We start from the raw sequence: 18,816 nt of genomic DNA, 5'->3' as shown, positions 1-18,816 counted from the left end.
AGAATTGTCACAGAACTGCACCGACAACCACATGGGATGGTTTTGTCATTGTACAGACTCTTCAGAGACTTTGGGATTGAAATTCATGGCGGAGCAAACAAGGGATGATGCCTGATGATGAAGAGTCAATCCAGGAAGAATCAGTCTTCATGGGTATAACATGTATTTCAATAACAAACTCTCTCCTCAGTGACTCATACTATGAAGTATAAGAGATGATCCCCAGATAAAGTGCTTTTGCAGTTGACAGATCTAACTGTAAAAAAGAAAATTTTTCCTTCAGGAAAACTGTGAGCCTGGTGTTCAACTCAAAGTTGGTTTTTAGGTCAAATGAGCTGGATGTGTTGCTGATGCTTTTCTAACAATTCTATAATCAGGAAGAAAAGTTTTATCATTATGTTAGTAAACCCAAGAACTCTGCCCCAATAATGTGGATAACTATTCTTGGGGAAAGCACAAAAGGAATCCATTTGGGGAAAAAATATATAACTGCCAAAAATACAGCATCCTATGACACCAACAATTCGGCTTCCTGTGGTTGATTTCTACACTTCTCACAGTGGAATCAGGAGCTTTACAATCTCCTCTATTGTGTCATTTTGTGCTCATATAATCCATTACAAACCCAAGATTGTGACATGTCTGTATGCTTCACTTGTCATTCTACAGAAAGTGAAATTAAAATTCCTTAAGATCAAAATGTTTTTAAAGTGACAAAGTGATATTTTTTTCTTTATAGTCATGTTGGAAAGTGAATGAGGATTATAAACCACAAATATCTCTTTTAATCAAAAATATACATGCTGCCTCATAGCTAATTCTCAGATTAGAGTGATTATCTTTGATAAGCCTCCCAATGAATACAAATACATAAATATATAACTATTTGGGAAAATAATACATTTTGAGACATAAGGAAAAAATCCTATTCAAAGACAATTTGCTTTACATTGTAATGTCCAACACTCACAAACGTATTTAAACTTGGAAATTCATTAGTTGTTTGAGTCATGCTCTGGAAATTCTCTTTAACATATTTATATTGTCCATTCCATAAAAAACAAGATAAGAAAGAAAGAAATACCTAAGTACCCTCCTCAGGAATCTGGGAATGCCTTTATGATGGAGTCATAAGCAGGTGGGGGCAGTGTTGACAGCCCAACTCGAAGACTGTTAGCGGACAAGTGGAGGTCAGGACGGCTCAGACTGTGGCAAGTGTTGATGCCAGGAGACGTATTGGAAGAGGGGAGAGTCACCAGCTGAATTTCCGTTTCCACAGGAAGTGGTGGACATTGCAGAAAGGGATGAAAAGTAGAAGCCCTGAAGCTTAATTTTCTTGGGAAGGAATTTCCTTGCTCCAGGGAAGCTTGTCTCTGGAAAGTGAGACTGGCCAGGCTGAGGTTGCTTCGGCGTTCACAGCCACTGTGGCGGTAAAATTCAGTTCTGTTGAGGCCATGGGTGTAAGATGACCTAGCTCTCCTGCTGGAACTCCACTGTGAGATGGGTGCACTGGCTCTTCTTCTAGACAGACACACAAACAGAGCCCAAATAAATCCTCAAATTACAAGCCCAATTGCCATGGATACTGTGAAGGACATTATAAGGTCCTCTGAAAAAAAGGAAAACAAATAGCTAAATCGATTTTGATATAGATCTTCAAATCAAGGAGAGTTTAAACTGTAATTCAGAGAATGCATCATTCATTTAAATATACTTTGAATTAGAGAAATACAAGATGGTGGGAAGTAGATATGAACAAATGGAAGCTACTAATGTTTTCATTTATTCAAGCCAAAAGATAGAAAATAACAACTTTAAGATTGCTTATGATAGTATATATTATCTTCAAGAAATAAGAAATAAAGCAGTCTCACTAAGGCCATATGTTAGGTAATATAATAAGTTGTTGATATACAATTGAAGTGCAAAGATCATTTCCTTTTCAGTGACATTAGTAATGAACATGCCACGTTGATAAAGAATTCCTTCATCACTGAGACTTTGCCCTTTCCTCTGCATGCTTCCATCAGTCACTGTGCTTTCTCCCACCTGCAGCCTTCATGATGCCTCACTTCCTGTGCTCATTCTGGGAGAGGAAGTGCTGAGATAGAGACATCTGGTGAGCTGACTGATTTGTGTCATACTTCCTGAGCTCCCAGATGGGCACTGTATCTCTGAGTCCTTGATAACTTGACCTGTGCTGACTACTGGGTTCTTTCTTGTTTCCAAGATCTAGCTCATGCTGGTAGCCTGCCCTTGTTGTGATAATGAAATTCCTGTCCCTGAACCTCCACAGAGTCTGTTACACAGGCATATCCTCTCAGAGGACTGCATTTGTTCAGATTTCCTATTTGGCAGGTGGGACAAGGAGGGAATACCTTCCCCAAATGGAAGTGCTACCTTACTGCCTCTTGTGAACTAAAAACATATTCTTGAATGACAGCAGGTAGCTGAGGCTCTGCTTTGCATGGGCAAACTCTTGATATTAGAAGACTCCTCCAGCCTCACTGCCCCAACATTTTCCCATTCACTACCCCCTGATCTAACCATGGAGCCATGGTTATTTTCTCACTGTCTCTAAAACTCTGCCTTTCTACATATTTCTCCTTATATCTGGATACAATGTTTAATCATCTTCTGTCTGGAAAACTCATTCTTCAAAATCTACTTCAAGTATCCAATCTTCAGTAAAACCTCCAACACTTTCTAGACTAAAATGAGTGACTGTTAAGTAGGAGGACATGCCACCTTGCCAAACTCCTTATCAGGGATTCAGTATTGAGACGAGTATAGACTGGAAATAAGCTGACTGGGGTTGTGAGAATACAGGGAGGAATGGCCACAGATGCTTTGGTGCTTCTCCCACAAAGAGAGAGAGTCTACTTTTCCACCCTTTTAATAGATTTCTGTGGTAGAACTAACACTTGATTTATTTTAGTAATTGACAACTATCACTGATGAGGAGACAATTATTTGCACTCACGTATGATATAAAGTAAGAAAACAAATACATTGACAAAGTTGATGTCTTTTTTGTGCGTATAAACCTATTTAATCACTACAAACAGATGCTGTGTGTCACACTTTATGGGGGCAAGACATGATTGCAAGAGGGACTTTACCTAACAATTGCAATCAGTGTAACCTGGCTTATTGTACCCTAAATGAATCCCCAACAATAAAAAAAAAAAACAAAAACAAAAAAACCCATTTAATCACTACAAACAGGTGTAATGAGTGAAATAAAAAAGAGATATTTCCTTTATTTCAGAAAAACAGAATCCAGAAAGAAAAATAGATTCAATTACCCAATAAAAGCATTTAAAGGTTATAGGAGTTCTCTACATGCTTTTAGTGCAGTGGTTCTCAGCCTTCCTAATGCCTCCTAATGCCACAACCCTTTAATACAGTTCCTCATGTTGTGGTGACCCCCAGCCATAAAATTATTTTCATTGTTACTTCATAACTGTAATTTTGCTACTGTTATGAATCATAATATAAATATTTGATATGCAGGATGTATTTTCATTGTTACAAAGGGGTTGCGACCCACAGGTTGAGAACCGCTGTCTTAGTGTATACTATCCAAACTCCAGTAGATAAGTTATTAAAGAATATCTTGGACTATCACAATCTTAAAAGACAAATTTCATTTTTGTGAGTAAAAAGATTGCTTTTTGAGCCACTAGAATAATATTTCTAGGAAAGCAATTTGACAATTTATCTATTTAAAATAATTATCCTCTGTGGCATGATAACATTTTGATTTGGCATTGTAGACCTATAATCTGAGCTCCGAAGTGGGGAAAATACTCAAAATATCATCAAATATTGCATTATATATTTGATGGAAAGGATCAAGTTGTGAATTTAAAATATACATGAGATTCAGAATAGTCTATACATCTCAATAATACGTAATTTAAATTTTAAATATAAAATAGGATTAGAAGGAGGTACAGAAGTTATAAAAATGAATCAGAAAAAAAATACTGCATTTGATAGGAATTTGCTTAATTTTGCTCAGTTGGGTACACATAACATAAAATGAATTCATAACTCATAAAGTCAGTAAAATATGTATTTAGAAATTATTGAATTAAACATTATAACCTCACTATACATGCAAAATCTCTAAAATAATTCTAAGTGAAAGTGTTGACATAGAATTTCAAAGACCTCCTATCATACATGATAAAATATTTATCTATCTTGTTAAGTTCTCTTAAGTCCAAACTGCAAAAATAACTGTAGAAATGCAGAAAAGCAATCAGACAAAAAATGTCTGCTGTCATAACTGAAGTGCAGCCTGGTCCTGGATGGTCCTCCAGAATGATTCCTTTTATTTAACTATAAGTAATAATCGTCTGAACTGCCCACACTGTAGAATTCAGAAACTGTATAATAACAATACCATCCATTGGTCAAACAGCTTTAAATTTTCATATATATATATAATTCCATTCTGGCAGACTTTTGGCAATACATTTTGGAAACTTATTTTTTGCCAAGCCATGCAGGAAATCTAACTCAAAATAACAAAATAATTGGCAAAGATATTGCTTCTTGGAAAACTGGATGCCTTCATACTTTCCAAAAATTTTAAGAAAAGAAAAATAAACGTTAATATTACATTTTACAATTAAAATATAATGGCTAATGAGACCAAATTCTAACTTTTAGAAATGTATATCTCCCTTTGAAGGCATAAGGAACAAACTCTAACACTGGTGAGGCATGTCATGTAAATTAAATATTGTTATCATAATTTGTAACCTGTATCTACACAATGGCAAGTGCATGCGACATGAAAAACCATTAATAAATGCTGGTTCTTACTGTTAACAGTTGAATCATTTAATCAACTCACTTTACCCTTCTTGACCTAATAACCACAGCTACTATAGTGCCATCTAATTCTAAGATTCTAATATTGAATATGGTTTACAGTAAATGTAATGAATACCTCAAATTCTAGCCATTGCTATTAAAATTAAGTGGAGGTCACCATCTAGTGGCCTTGAGTTGAATAATTCCAATTTCTGAAAATGATTTTATCAGTAACAGAATGGAATACTGATTAAAACACTCAAAAACTCTCTGCAGTTATTATCATGAGCTCAGTTTTTACCAAAGCAGGCCATGTCGTTCTTGATATGTTATAGTAAACAGGAGGATGGTCCAGGCAATAGGAAGACTTTGGGCAAAAAGATTTTTAGAGAGAATACTATTTAGGGCACAACATTGGATTAATTCTAATAAGTTAAAGAGTATTTTCTATGTATTATCTCTTCTGCCAGAACATCCTATTGGGAGAATGAAATACCAATATCAGGAATGAGGAAGGTGACATTACAAAAGATTATATCGGCAACAAAAACATATGAGGATGGGTAGGATTCCATATTAGCTTTTATGGACTGACTTTTCCAGGTATAATGATTATAAACACTGAAAGTAATATACGAAAAGAAAATCCCACCTATAGGCACTGAAGAATGACCAAATGTATGCAACTGCTAGAGAGGAGCTTCCACCTGGAAGAAAAGAACAGCGAGCACTAGGCAAGTTCCTACAATCTGAGGGCAGCTTTCAGTCTGAAATGTGGGAGGCAGATAAAACTACGGTTGAAACCCAGCAGTATTTCTGATCTTGGACAACAGAGGACAAAGGTTGTGACAACCAGAACTGCTAGAATGTGAGAAGGAAATCCTGGAAAAGAGAAAACCAGAGAGGAAGACTCCAAAATTTTAGTTATAAACAATTTCTTATGCCTATGATTGAGAAAAGGCAGTCAACAACAACAAAAATAAAATAAATTCTAAGATGACCTAGATGTTAGAATTAGCAGACAGAAATTATGCAGTAACTCATCTGTCCATATTAAGTGATTTGCTGAATAATCATTGGATAGTTATCATAATGTGAATAAAAAGGTAGAAAATTTCAGCAAAGAAACAGAAACCACAAGAAACAACAACTGGATATTTTGGAAGTAAAAGAGTATCAGAACTCAAACAATTTGTGCCATGAGCTTAACAGTGAAATGAAGATGGCAGAGTAAAAGAATCAGCAAACTTAGAGATATATTACTAGAATTTATTCAATTCAAAGAACAGAAAAAAAAAATACTTGGATGATAAAAGCAGCCTCTGGCACTGATGGAACAATATAAAAACAAACATTTAACATATGTGTAGTTGTAGTTCCAGAAGGAAAGAGAGAATAAAGCTAAAAAAACTGAGTGAATAGATAAGAGGCAGAGCAAGATAGCGGCCGAGTAACAGCTTCCTTGCATCTGGGCACTGTGAGTCTGGGGAGATAGGACTCCAGGCATCTCTGGGTGGTGGGATCTACCTATCATCACCCCTATGAGGATACAGGGAGTCAGCGAGAGACTTCTGGACCCCAAGAGGAGGACTAAAACAGTGGAAAAATGGCAAGTGGTTGCGTGTGTTCAATCCATCTAAACCCGCCTGCAACTGTAAGTTCAGTAGCAGCGAGAATGCAAACCAGAAAGGCCTTACCTGTGAACTGTTTTGGTGTCTGTGGACTTGGCACTCAGTTGAACTGTGTTGGGGAGAGCCTGAGCAGGAGTGCGGAGAACTTTGGCCATTGTCTAGGGCCCCAGTCTGAGCCGCTGAGCCAGACGGAGCTAATAGTGTTTGGCTGTGGGTCACAGGGAGCCATTGTGAGTGATCTGCCCTGGCAAGCTCCGCCCTCAGGGTCGCAGAGCTAGAATTGGGTGGGAGCTGGTAACTCAGTGACCAAGTAGCCTAAGGGTGGGGTCTGAGCCTCCTTGCAGCCCTAAACCTCAGGGGCAGAGAGAGTCTGGTTTTGGCACACTGGGTAAGTGGATAGCTACTTCAGCAGTGATTCCAGCAACAAGCACTTTCCTGGGAAAGCTTCTGCTCAGCAAGTTTACAAGTTCAAAGTGCCTTTTAAGTGGGCTGAAGAGAGATTTAGGGTGTCTACCTGCTGGAGTTTGAGAAATCAGCAGCATCCAGTTGTATCAGAACTGTGATTAACATCTCATACCCCAGAAGACCACGTGTTGCCCAGACAATATTCAATAACATATACATACTGCTTTGTTTTTGGTTGTGTTTTTTTGTTTGTTTGTTTTGGTTTGGTTTGGTTGTTTTTTTTCTGTTTGTTTATTTTGATGTTGTTTTGTTTTATAAGTTCAACCTTTTCCATACAGATCCTTTTTCTTTCTCTATTTTTCTAGTTTAATTATAATTTCCCATTGCTGTCATTTTCAATAATTAGAACTTCATTTTTGCTAGTGTTTCTACTGCTATTATTTGGTTTTTCACCCAATTTTATCCCGTGAAGTTTTCTGTTTGCTTGTTTTGGTTTGATTTATAGCATTTTTGTCTTTCCTCTCTACTGGGTGGAGGTGGGGTACTGTGTCTGATCAGGTTAGCAAAGAGCTGCTGACCTCAAGGGAACTACCCAACAGGGCACCCCCAGAAGGTGGGTTTTTTTTTTAAGGTTGTGTCAAAGTACCCTACTGTACACCTATATTGTTCTGTCTCCCTCTTTCTGTGCCTCTCTTCTTTTTGTCAATATTCCTTTTACCCACCCCCTCTCCTTTCTCTATTTTTCTTTTTTTTCTTATCACTCGGTCCTCCTTTCTTTCATCCCTTTTTTGCTCTTCAACCTTCTCACCCCTCTGGTCCTGTAACCCTTAGTCCACAGGCACAAGAACTTAAAGAGCAAGGTGAAGTGAAAGGAAAATTAGGGCAAGGAAACAGATAAAAGAAATCACTCATGAAGAAGAATCAGCAGAAAACTCCAGGCAACATGAAGAACCAGTCCAGAACAACCCCACCAAGGGACCATGAGGTAGCTACTGCAGATGATTCCACCAGTATAGAAATGTTAGGAATGACAGAAAGGGAATTTAGAATACACATGTTGAAAACCATGAAAGAAATGATGGAAACAATGAAAGGAACTGCTAATAAAGTGGAAGATAAACAAAAGGAAATCCAAAAACAGAATCAAATAAGAGATGAATGATATGAAGAATATTAAAAGGATATAGCAGAGCTGAAGGAACTGAAACAGTCAATCAGGGAACTTAAAGATGCAATGGAAAGTATCAGCAACAGGTTAGATCATGCAGAAGAAAGAATTTCAGAGGTAGAAGACAAAGTTATTGAGATAACTCAGATAGTAAAAGAGGCAGAAAAGAAGAGAGAGAAAGCAGAACATTCACTGTCAGAATTATGGGACTTTATGAAGCGTTCCAACATACGAGTTATAGGAATTCCAGAAGGGGAAGAAGAACGCCCCAGTGGAATGGAAGCCATACTAGAGAATATTATAAAAGAAAATTTCCCAAATATCACCAAAGATTCGACACACTGCTTTCAGAGGGACATCGGACCCCAGGTCACCTCAACTCTAACCGAGCTTCTCCAAGACACATTCTGATGAACCTGTCCAAAGTCAAGACAAAAGAAAAGATTCTGCAAGCTGCCAGGAGTAAGCGCCGGTTGACCTACAGGGGCAAATCCATCACACTGACTGCAGACTTATCTAATGAAACTTTCCAAGCAAGAATAAAATGGTCATCTACCTTTAATCTACTTAAACAGATATAGCAGAGCTATATCAATTCCCAGCCCAGAATTCTGTATCCTGCTAAGCTAAGGTTAAAAATTGACGGAGAAATCAAATCATTTATGGATATACAATCATTGAGAAAATTTGCCACCACAAGACCAGCTCTACAGGAAATACTTCAACCTGTTCTGCACACTGACCACCACAATGGATCAGCAGCAATGTAAGATCTCAGAAATTAAAGGAGAGAACCTAACCTCCACACTGATGCAAAAGATAAAACTAAGCAATGGACTCTCACAAAATAAGACGCATAGAATACTACCACACTTATCAATTATCTCAATAAATGTTAATGGCTTGAATTCCCCATTGAAGAGACATAGATTGGCTGACTGGATTAAAAAACACAAGCCATCCATTTGCTGTCTGCAAGAAACAGATCTGGCTTCAAAAGACAAATTAAAGCTCCGAGTCAAGGGTCGGAAGACAATTTTTCAGGCAAATGGAATTCAGAAGAAAAGAGGAGTTGCAATCTTATTTTCAGGTACATGTGGATTTAAAGCAACTAAAGTCAAAAAAGACAAAGATGGTCACTTTATATTGGTCAAGGGAAAAATACAACAAGAAGACATTTCAATTCTAAATATTTATGCACCCAATTTAAATGTTCCCAGATTCTTGAAACAGACCTTACTCAGTCTGAGCAATATGATATCTGATAATACCATCATAACAGGGGACTTCAACACTCCTCTCACAGAGCTGGACAGATCCTCTAAACAGAATTAAGCAAAGATATAAGAGATTTAAATGAGACCCTAGGACAACTGTGCTTGATAGACGCATATAGAACACTCCACCCCAAAGATAAAGAATATACATTCTTCTCATCACCCCATGGAACATTCTCCAAAATTGATCATATCCTGGGACACAAAACAAATATCAACAGAATCAAAAGAATTGAAATTTTACCTTGTATCTTCTCAGAACATAGGGCACTAAAGGTGGAACTCAACTCTAACAAAAACGCTCGACCCCAAATGCATGGAAATTAAACAATCTTCTGTTGAATAACAGATGGGTGCAGGAAGAAATAAAATAGGAAATCATTAACTTCCTTGAGCATAACAACATGAAGACAAAAGCTACCAAAACCTGTGGGATACTGCAAAAGCAGTTTTGAGAGGAAAATTTATCGCTTTAGATGCCTACATTCGAAAAACAGAAAGACAGCGCATCAACAATCTCACAAGAGATCTTATGGAATTGGAAAAAGAAGAACAATCTAAGCCTAAACTCAGTAGAAGAAAAGAAATATCCAAAATCAAATCAGAGATCAATGAAATTGAAAACAAAAGAATCATTCAGAACATTAATGAAACAAGGAGTTGGTTTTTTGAAAAAATAAATAAAATAGATAAACCATTGGCCAGACTAACTAGAAATAGAAAAGTAAAATCTCTAATAACCTCAATCAGAAACGATAAAGGGGAAATAACAACTGATCCCACAGAGATACAAGAGATCATCTCTGAATACTACCAGAAACTCTATGCCCAGAAATTTGACAATGTGAAGGAAATGGATCAATATTTGGAATCACACTCTCTCCCTAGACTCAGCCAGGAAGAAATAGAGCTCCTGAACAGACCAATTTCAAGCACTGAGATCAAAGAAACAGTAAAAAATCTTCTAACCAAAAAATGCCCTGGTCCAAATGGCTTCACTCCAGAATTCTATCAAACCTTCAAGGAAGAGCTTATTCCTGTACTGCAGAAATTATTCCAAAAAATTGAGGAAGATGGAATCTTCCCCAACACATTCTATGAAGCAAACTTCAACCTGATACCAAAACCAGGAAAAGACCGAAACAAAAAGAATTTCAGACCAATCTCACTCATAAATATATATGCAAAAATTCTCAACAAAATCCTAGCCAATAGATTACAGCTTATCATCAAAAAAGTCATTCATCATAATCAAGTAGGCTTCATCCCAGGGATGCAACGCTGGTTTAACATATGCAAGTCCATAAACGTTATCTACCATATTAACAGAGGCAAAAATAAAGATCACATGATCCTCTCAATAGATGCAGAAAAAGCATTTGATAAAATCCAGCATCCTTTTCTAATTAAAACACTGAAGAGTATAGGCATAGGTGGCACATTTCTAAAACTGATTGAAGCTATCTATGACAAACCCACAGCCAATATTTTACTGAATGGAGTAAAACTGAAAGCTTTTCCTCTTAAAACTGGAACCAGACAAGGTTGTCCTCTGTCACCTTTACTATTCAACATAGTGCATGAATTTCTAGCCAATACAATTAGGCAAGACAAGGAAATAAAGGGAATCCAAATGCAAGCAGCAGAGGTCAAACTCTCCCTCTTTGCTGGCGACATGATCTTATACTTAGAGAACCCCAAAGACTCAACCACAAGACTCCTAGAAGTCATCAAAAAGTACAGTAACATTTCAAGATATAAAATCAATGTCCACAAGTCAGTAGCCTTTGTATACACCAATAACAGTCAAGATGAGAAGCTAATTAAGGACACAACTCCCTTCACCATAGTTTCAAAGAAAATGAAATACCTAGGAATATACCTAATGAAGGAGGTGAAGGACCTCTATAAAGAAAACTATGAACTCCTCAGAAAGTAAATAGCAGAGGATATTAACAAATGGAAGAACATACCATGCTCATGGATGGGAAGAATCAACATTGCTAAAATATCTGTACTTCCCAAAGCAATCTACCTATTCAATGCCATTCCTATCAAAATACCAACATCATACTTTCAAGATTTGGAAAAAACGATTCTGCATTTTTTATGGAACTGGAAAAAACCCCATATAGCTAAGGCAGTTCTTAGTAATAAAAATAAAGCCGGGGGCATCAGCATACCAGATCTTAGTCTGTACTACAAAGCCATAGTGGTCAAGACAGCATGGTACTGGCCCAAAAACAGAGACATAGACACTTGGAATCGAATTGAAAACCAAGAAATGAAACTAACATCTTACAACCACCTAATCTTTGGTAAAGCAAACAAGAGCATACCTTGGGGGAAAGACTCCCTATTCAATAAATGGTGTTGGGAGAACTGGATGTCTACATGTAAAAGACTGAAACCGGACCCACACCTTTCCCCACTCACAAAAATTGATTCAAGATGGATAAAGGACTTAAACTTAAGGCATGAAACAATAAAAATCCTCAAAGAAAGCATAGGAAAAACACTGGAAGATATTGGTCTGGGGAAAGACTTCATGAAGAAGACTGCCATGGCAATTGCAGCAACAACAAAAATAAACAAATGGGACTTCATTAAACTGAAAAGCTTCTGTACAGCTAAGGAGACAATAACCAAAGCAAAGAGACAACCTACACAATGGGAAAGGATATTTGCAAATTTTCAATCAGACAGAATCTTGATAACTAGGATCTATAGAGAACTCAAATTAATCCACATGAAAAAAGCCAACAATCCCATATATCAATGGGCAAGAGACATGAATAGAACTTTCTCTAAAGATGACAGACGAATGGCTAACAAACACATGAAAAAATGTTCATCATCTCTATATATTAGAGAAATGCAAATCAAAACCACCCTGAGATATCATCTAACCCCAGTGAGAATGGCCCACATCACAAAATCTCAAAACTGCAGATGCTGGCGTGGATATGGAGAGAAGGGAACACTTTTACACTGCTGGTGGGACTGCAAACTAGTACAACCTTTCTGGAAGGAAGTATGGAGAAACCTCAAAGCACTCAAGCTAGACCTCCCATTTGATCCTGCAATCCCATTACTGGGCATCTACCCAGAAGGAAAAAAATCCTTTTATCATAAGGACACTTGTACTAGACTGTTTATTGCAGTTCAATTTACAATCGCCAAAATGTGGAAACAGCCTAAATGCCCACCAACCCAGGAATGGATTAACAAGCTGTGGTATATGTATACCATGGAATACTATTCAGCCATTAAAAAAAATGGAGACTTTACATCCTTCGTATTAACCTCAATGGAAGTGGAAGACATTATTCTTAGTAAAGCATCACAAGAATGGAGAAGCATGAATCCTATGTACTCAATTTTGATATGAAGACAATTAATGACAATTAAGGTTATGGGGGGGGAAGGAGAAAGAGGGACGGAGGGAGGGGGTGGGGCCTTGGTGTGTGTCACACTTTATGGGGGCAAGACATGATTGCAAGAGGGACTTTACCTAACAATTGCAATCAGTGTAACCTGGCTTATTGTACCCTCAATGAATCCCCAACAATAAAAAAAAAAAAAAAACTGAGTAAATAGACCGAAAGTTCTAAAATTTTGCAAAAGAAATTAATCTACACATTGACTCTTGGTAAAACCAAGCCAAGCATAAAATGTATAAAGAACTATGCATATCACAGTTGAACAACTGAAGATCAAAGATAAAAAATCTTGAACACTGCCACATTAAAAATAATGATAATGATAATAATATGCTAAATTTATAAAAACAATGATTTGAATAACTATTTATTGGGTGGTGCTGGTTTGGCTTGGGTACCACCTCCTAATCCCCTATACAGGAGCACCACCAGGCTGACACCCAAGAGGCCCTCAGTGTGGCAGCAGCTGGGCTCCAGCAGCGCCACCACAGCTGCCACCACAATCAGCCATCGCCCATGCTGACCTCCAGGGCTGCCTCAGAAGAAAGACATGCTGTCTGAACACACGCATGCGCGCGCGCGCGCGCGCACACACACACACACACACACTTCTCACCTGACACGTAGAGCAGAGTGGCTGGGCCTGGCATGAGACACTAACACAGCCTCTAACTTACCTCCTTGATAGGACAGTAGACTAAGGGGTGTGGCTGGGCCTACAGTAGGAATCAAGATACAATGAGGAACCATTACCTGGGGGGAATAGATAGCAAGGAGCCCCTAGTGACCTACCCTGACCTGGGCTCATAAGGCTTGTTATCATATAATTAAAATTGCTAATTTTCAGACCCTGTAAGTTCTTAGGGGAGGTTCAGGGAAGACACCTGTCCATTGAGAAGTTCATTATGTAACTCCAACCTGTCAGTTACCCCAAAGGCAGAAAGCAAACTGTCAGTTACCCCAAAGCCAGTCCTGCTAGGAAAGGCAGGACAGTGTGGGTTCAGACTTCCGGGTCTCACCTCCAGTATTGAGACGACCGCGTTCCTCTTGCAGACTCCTATTCTTGCAGTTTGTTTGCCTTTGCTGTGCAGCAAATGTCTCTGATCATTATTACTTTGCACCTGTGGTGACTGAGTGTCATGATTAGTGCTCATTCTTGACACTGGGTGCCGCGGACCACCCAGTCGGTGGGCTTCAGTCCGAGGGAAAACAGGGAGAAGGAACGAGGAAGGTTGAGAGGTCGGCGCAGGAATGACAGTCTGACACACCACGGGTCGGAGTATGCAGCTGCAACTTTACTGTGAAACTTATGCAAGTACTTATACACTTCTACTTACAGGTAGGGGGCGTCATTGGTTACACAAGAGTTATTTTGAGTTAGTGGGAAAGTTACAGAATTTTCCTTTACGGTTGCAGTTTTCGTGCTTAGGTAAGCTCTGATTGTTCTAGATATATTTTAACAACAATTTCTGTTCCTAGTTGATAACAGTCAAACGCATACCTAAAATAAACAGTACAAAGTGTAATTCACTACAAAAGAGCTGGTCTCAGCATGGTTGTGAAATTGTTTTACTCCTAAATCATTGGTTATTTACTGTGAAGGTATTTATTACTTAAACGTTTTAGTGCCTGACTTATAGGCGGCACTGAGTCTAGCAGGCTCGTGGCTTATCTCGTCCTGTAGTGCAATGGGTCCAGCCTTGAGAAAGCACATTGTGATTAGTATCAGAGCACACAGACCTATGCTAAAGAAAAACAAAGTAATAAATTTTAAAGGCTGCCACGGTCGTTCAAGCTCCTGCGGGTGACTTGGCACGTAGAGCACCGTTTCTGATGCTGTTTGTGCAGGGGTCGCTGGGGGCGAAGCTCCGTGGAGCACAAGCCTCCTTACCGACGCTCTAACGTGCGGTCAGCGCCGCCTCACTTCGGCGGTAATGCCGTGGGCGCGGCAACTGGGAGCCAAGAACCAGCCAACATCCACCTCCAGAGGAACCTAGCTCACTTCCCAAAGGAAACAATGATAGTTTAAAGTGGTAAGAAGCAGTCTTCTGCTTCTGGAGGGAGGGTGATTTGTGGGATTACACCTGTGGTGCATCTTATAAGGGTACATGTGAAACTTTGTAAATGTAGAATATAAATGTCTTAATGCAGTAATCAAGAAATTCCAGGAAGGCTATGTTAACCAGTGTGATGAAAATGTGTCAAACTTTTATAAAAGCAGTGTATGGTGCCCCATGATCGCATTAATGGACACAGCTATGGTTTAATAATAAAAAAAGAAAAAAAATATCTAGCATCCTTCCATAATTAGAACACTTAGAATATAGGCTTAGAACTGATGAGTCGAGATGCTTCTCAATTTGTGATGAGGTTATCCCAATACACCCATTGTACTGTATTTTCTGTATTCATTCTTCTGATGATGGATGCTTACGTTGATTCCATATTTTGGCTATTGTGATAATCCTGCAATGAACATGGAAGTACAGATACCTTTTAGAGATACTGATCTCATTTCTTTTGAATTTGTACCTGGAGGGATTCATGGATCCTATTTCACCATTACTCTTAAAAAATATCTTTGCTGGAGATCACATTCTCAGTTGACTGCTTCTTGACATCCATGCCAATATCTCTGGTCTTCGGATTTTGTGATTTGGGCTAATCTTACTGGAGTTAGATGGTAGCTCAATGTAGTTTTGATTTGCATTTCTCTGATGATTAAAGATGATGAGCATTTTTTCATATGTGTATAGGCTGTGCGCCTGTCTTCTTCAGAGAGTTTCTCTTCAAGTCCCTTGCCCAGCCTGTGATGGGATCCCTTGTTCTTTTCTTGTTTATACATTTGAGTTCTCTGTGGATTCTTATTATTAAACCTTTGTCAGAGACATAACCTGCAAATATCTTCTCATATTCTGAAGGGTGTCTGCTTGCTTTATTTACTGTGTTCTTGGCTGTGCAGAAGCTTTTTCGTTTGATCAGGTCCCAGTAGTGCATTTTTGAAGCTGCTTCAATTGCCCGGAGGGTCCTCCTCCTGAAATACTCACCCAGACCGATTCCTTCAAGGGTTTTCCCTGCACTCTCTTCTAGTATTTTTATAGTTTCATGTCTTAAGTTTAAATCTTTAATCCAGTGAGAGTCTATCTTAGTTAATGGTGAAAGGTGTGGGTCCAGTTTCAGTCTTCTACAGGTTGCCAGCCAGTTCACCCAGCACCATTTGTTAAATAGGGAATATTTTCCCCACTGAATGTTTTTAATTGGCTTGTCAAAGATCAAATAACAGTAAGTAGCTGGATTCATCTCTTGGTTCTCTATTCTGTTCCAGACATCTACTTCTCTGTTTTTGTGCCAGTATCATGCTGTTTTGATCATTATCGATTTATAGTATAGTCTGAGGTCAGGTAACGTAATTCCTCCTGCTTTGTTTTTATTTCTGAGTGATGTCATGGCTATTTGAGACTTTTTTCTGATTCCATATAAAACGAAGTATTATTTTTTCAAGATCTTCAAAGTATGACAGTGGAGCTTTAATAGGGATTGCATTAAAATTGTGTTTTGCTTTGGGTAGTATGGACATTTTAACAATGTTGATTCTTCCCAGCCATGAGTATGGTATGTTTTTCCATTTGTTAACTTTTTCCTCTATTTCTTTTCTTTGAGTTTCATAGTTCTCTTAATAGAGAGAGATCTTTCACATCCTTTGTTAGATAAACTCCCAAATAGTTCATCTTCTTTGGCACTACTGTGAACAAAATAGAATCCTTAACTGTTTTTTCAGCTTGACTATTGTTGGTATATATAAAGGCTACCAATTTATGAATGTTGATTTTGAAACCTGAGATGCTGCTGTACTCCTTGATCACTTCTAAGAGTTTTGTAGTAGAATCCCTGGTGTTTTCCAGATATACGATCATATCATCTGCGAAGAGCAAAACTTTGATCTCTTCTGACCCTATATGGATACCCTTGATCACCTTTTCTTCCCTAATTGTGGTGGCTAAAACTTCCATTACAATATTAAAGAGCAGTGTTGATAATGGGCAGCCTTGCTTGGTTCCTGATCTGAGTGAAAATGATTTCAATTTAACTCCATTCAATATGATATTGGTTGTGGGTTTGCTATAGATGGCCTCTATCAGTTTAAGAAATGTCCCTTCTATACCAATTTTCTTAAGTGTTCTGATCATAAAGGGATACTGGATATTATCAAAAGCCTTTTCTGCATCAATTGAGAGAATCGTATGGTCTTTGTTTTTTAATTTGTTTATATGCTGAATTATACTTATAGATTTACATATATTGAACCAGCCTTGAGACCCTGGGCTAAAACCAACTTTTTCATGATGTATAATTTGTCTGATGTGTTAATGGATTCTGTTTGTTAGGATCTTGTTGAATATTTTTGCATCTACATTCATTAGTGATGTTGGTCTATAATTTTCTTTTCTTGTCGGGTCTTTTCCTGGTTTGGGGATCAGGGTGATGTTTACTTCATAGAACGTGTTGGGTAGTCTTCCTTCTTTTTCTACATTTTGGAACAGGTTGAGTAATATAGGTACTAGTTCCTCTTTAAAGGTTGGGTAGAATTCTGCCATGAAGCCATCTGGTCCCGGGCTTTTCTTTTTAGGGACATTTCGTGGTTGATGCTATTTCAGAACTTGATATTGGCCTGTTCAAGATTTCCACTTGATTCTGGCTAAGTCTTGGAAGGTGACGTGCTTCTAAGAATTGGTCAATTTCCTTCAGATTTTCATATTTCTGAGAATAAAGTTTCTTGTAATATTCATTAAGGATTTTTTGAATTTCTGAGGAGTCTGTTATTTCATCTTTGTCGTTTCTGATTGATGAAATTAGAGATTTTACTCTTTTTTTTTTCTGGTTAGGTTAGCCAGAGGTTTATCTATTTTATTGACCTTTTCAAAAAACCAACTTTTGATTTATTGATCTGTTGTATAATTCTTTTTTTTCTATTTCATTTAATTCTGCTCTAATTTTGGTTATTTCTTTTCTTCTACTGGGTTTGGGGTTGGAATGTTCTTCCTTTTCCAGTTGCTTGAGATGTCCCATTAAGTTGTTAACTTCCTCTCTTTCCATTCTCTTGAGGATGGCTTGCAGTGCTATAAATTTTCCTTTTGTGGTATTCCTAAGGTTCTGATAATTCATGTCTTCATTGTCATTTTGTTCCAGAAATTTGGCATTTTCCTTCTTGATCTCGTCTCTGACCCAGCTATCATTCAGCATAAGGTTATTTAACTTCCATGTTTTTGTATGAGTATGCAGATTCCTGTTGTTACTGAGTTCAATCTTTATTCCATGGTGGTCTGAGAAGATGCAAGGAATAATTTCTATTCCTTTAAATTTACTGAGGTTAGACTTGTGACCTAAGATGTGATCGAATTTGGAGTAAGTTCCATGGGCTGATGAGAAGTATGTGTATTCAGTTTTGTTGGGATGAAATGTTCTATAGATGTCTGCTAAATCCAAATGTTGGATGGGTAGGTTTAAATCTAAGATTTCTTTGCTCAGCTTCTTATTGGAGGATCTATCCAACACTGCCAAAGGAGTGTTGAAATCTCTGACTATTATGGAGCTGGAGGAAATCAAGTTGCTCATCTCTGTTAAGAGTTTCTCTTATAAATTGAGGTGCATTCTGGTTGGGTGCATAAATATTCATAATGGAAATCTCATCATATTGAGTATTACCCTTAACAAATACGAAGCGACCATTCTTATACTTCCTTACTTTTGTTGGTTTAAAGCCTATTATATCTGCAAATAGAATTGCAACACCTGCTTTTTTCTGATTACCATTTGCCTGAATTATGGCTGACCATCCTTTTACCCTGAGTTTATATTTATCTTTTAAGGTAAGGTATGACCCTTGTATGCAGCAAAAATCTGGCCTGAGTTTTTGTATCCAGTCAGCAAACCTGTGCCTCTTTGAAGGATAGTTTAACCTGTTAACATTAATGGAGAACATTGATAAGTCTGGTAAAATTTTGGGTATAGAGTTTTTTGAAAGTCCAGTGGACATTTTTAATCCTTTCGCCACTGTGAAAGTT

The 18,816-nt window shown here is 37.9% G+C and overlaps 1 pseudogene; it reads right to left on the bottom strand.

Annotated features, from left to right (window-relative positions):
• Nucleotides 1-1,097: 1,097 nt before the first annotated feature.
• On the bottom strand, nt 1,098-13,504 carry LOC128585592 (myc target protein 1-like; annotated as a pseudogene).
• Between the last annotated feature and the right edge of the window lie 5,312 nt (nt 13,505-18,816).

Source organism: Nycticebus coucang, chromosome 5, assembly GCF_027406575.1.
Source record: "Nycticebus coucang isolate mNycCou1 chromosome 5, mNycCou1.pri, whole genome shotgun sequence".
Lineage (NCBI taxonomy): Eukaryota > Metazoa > Chordata > Mammalia > Primates > Lorisidae > Nycticebus > Nycticebus coucang.
The sequence above is the reverse complement of the archived record's forward strand: the minus strand, read 5'-3'. Positions and strand labels throughout refer to the sequence as shown.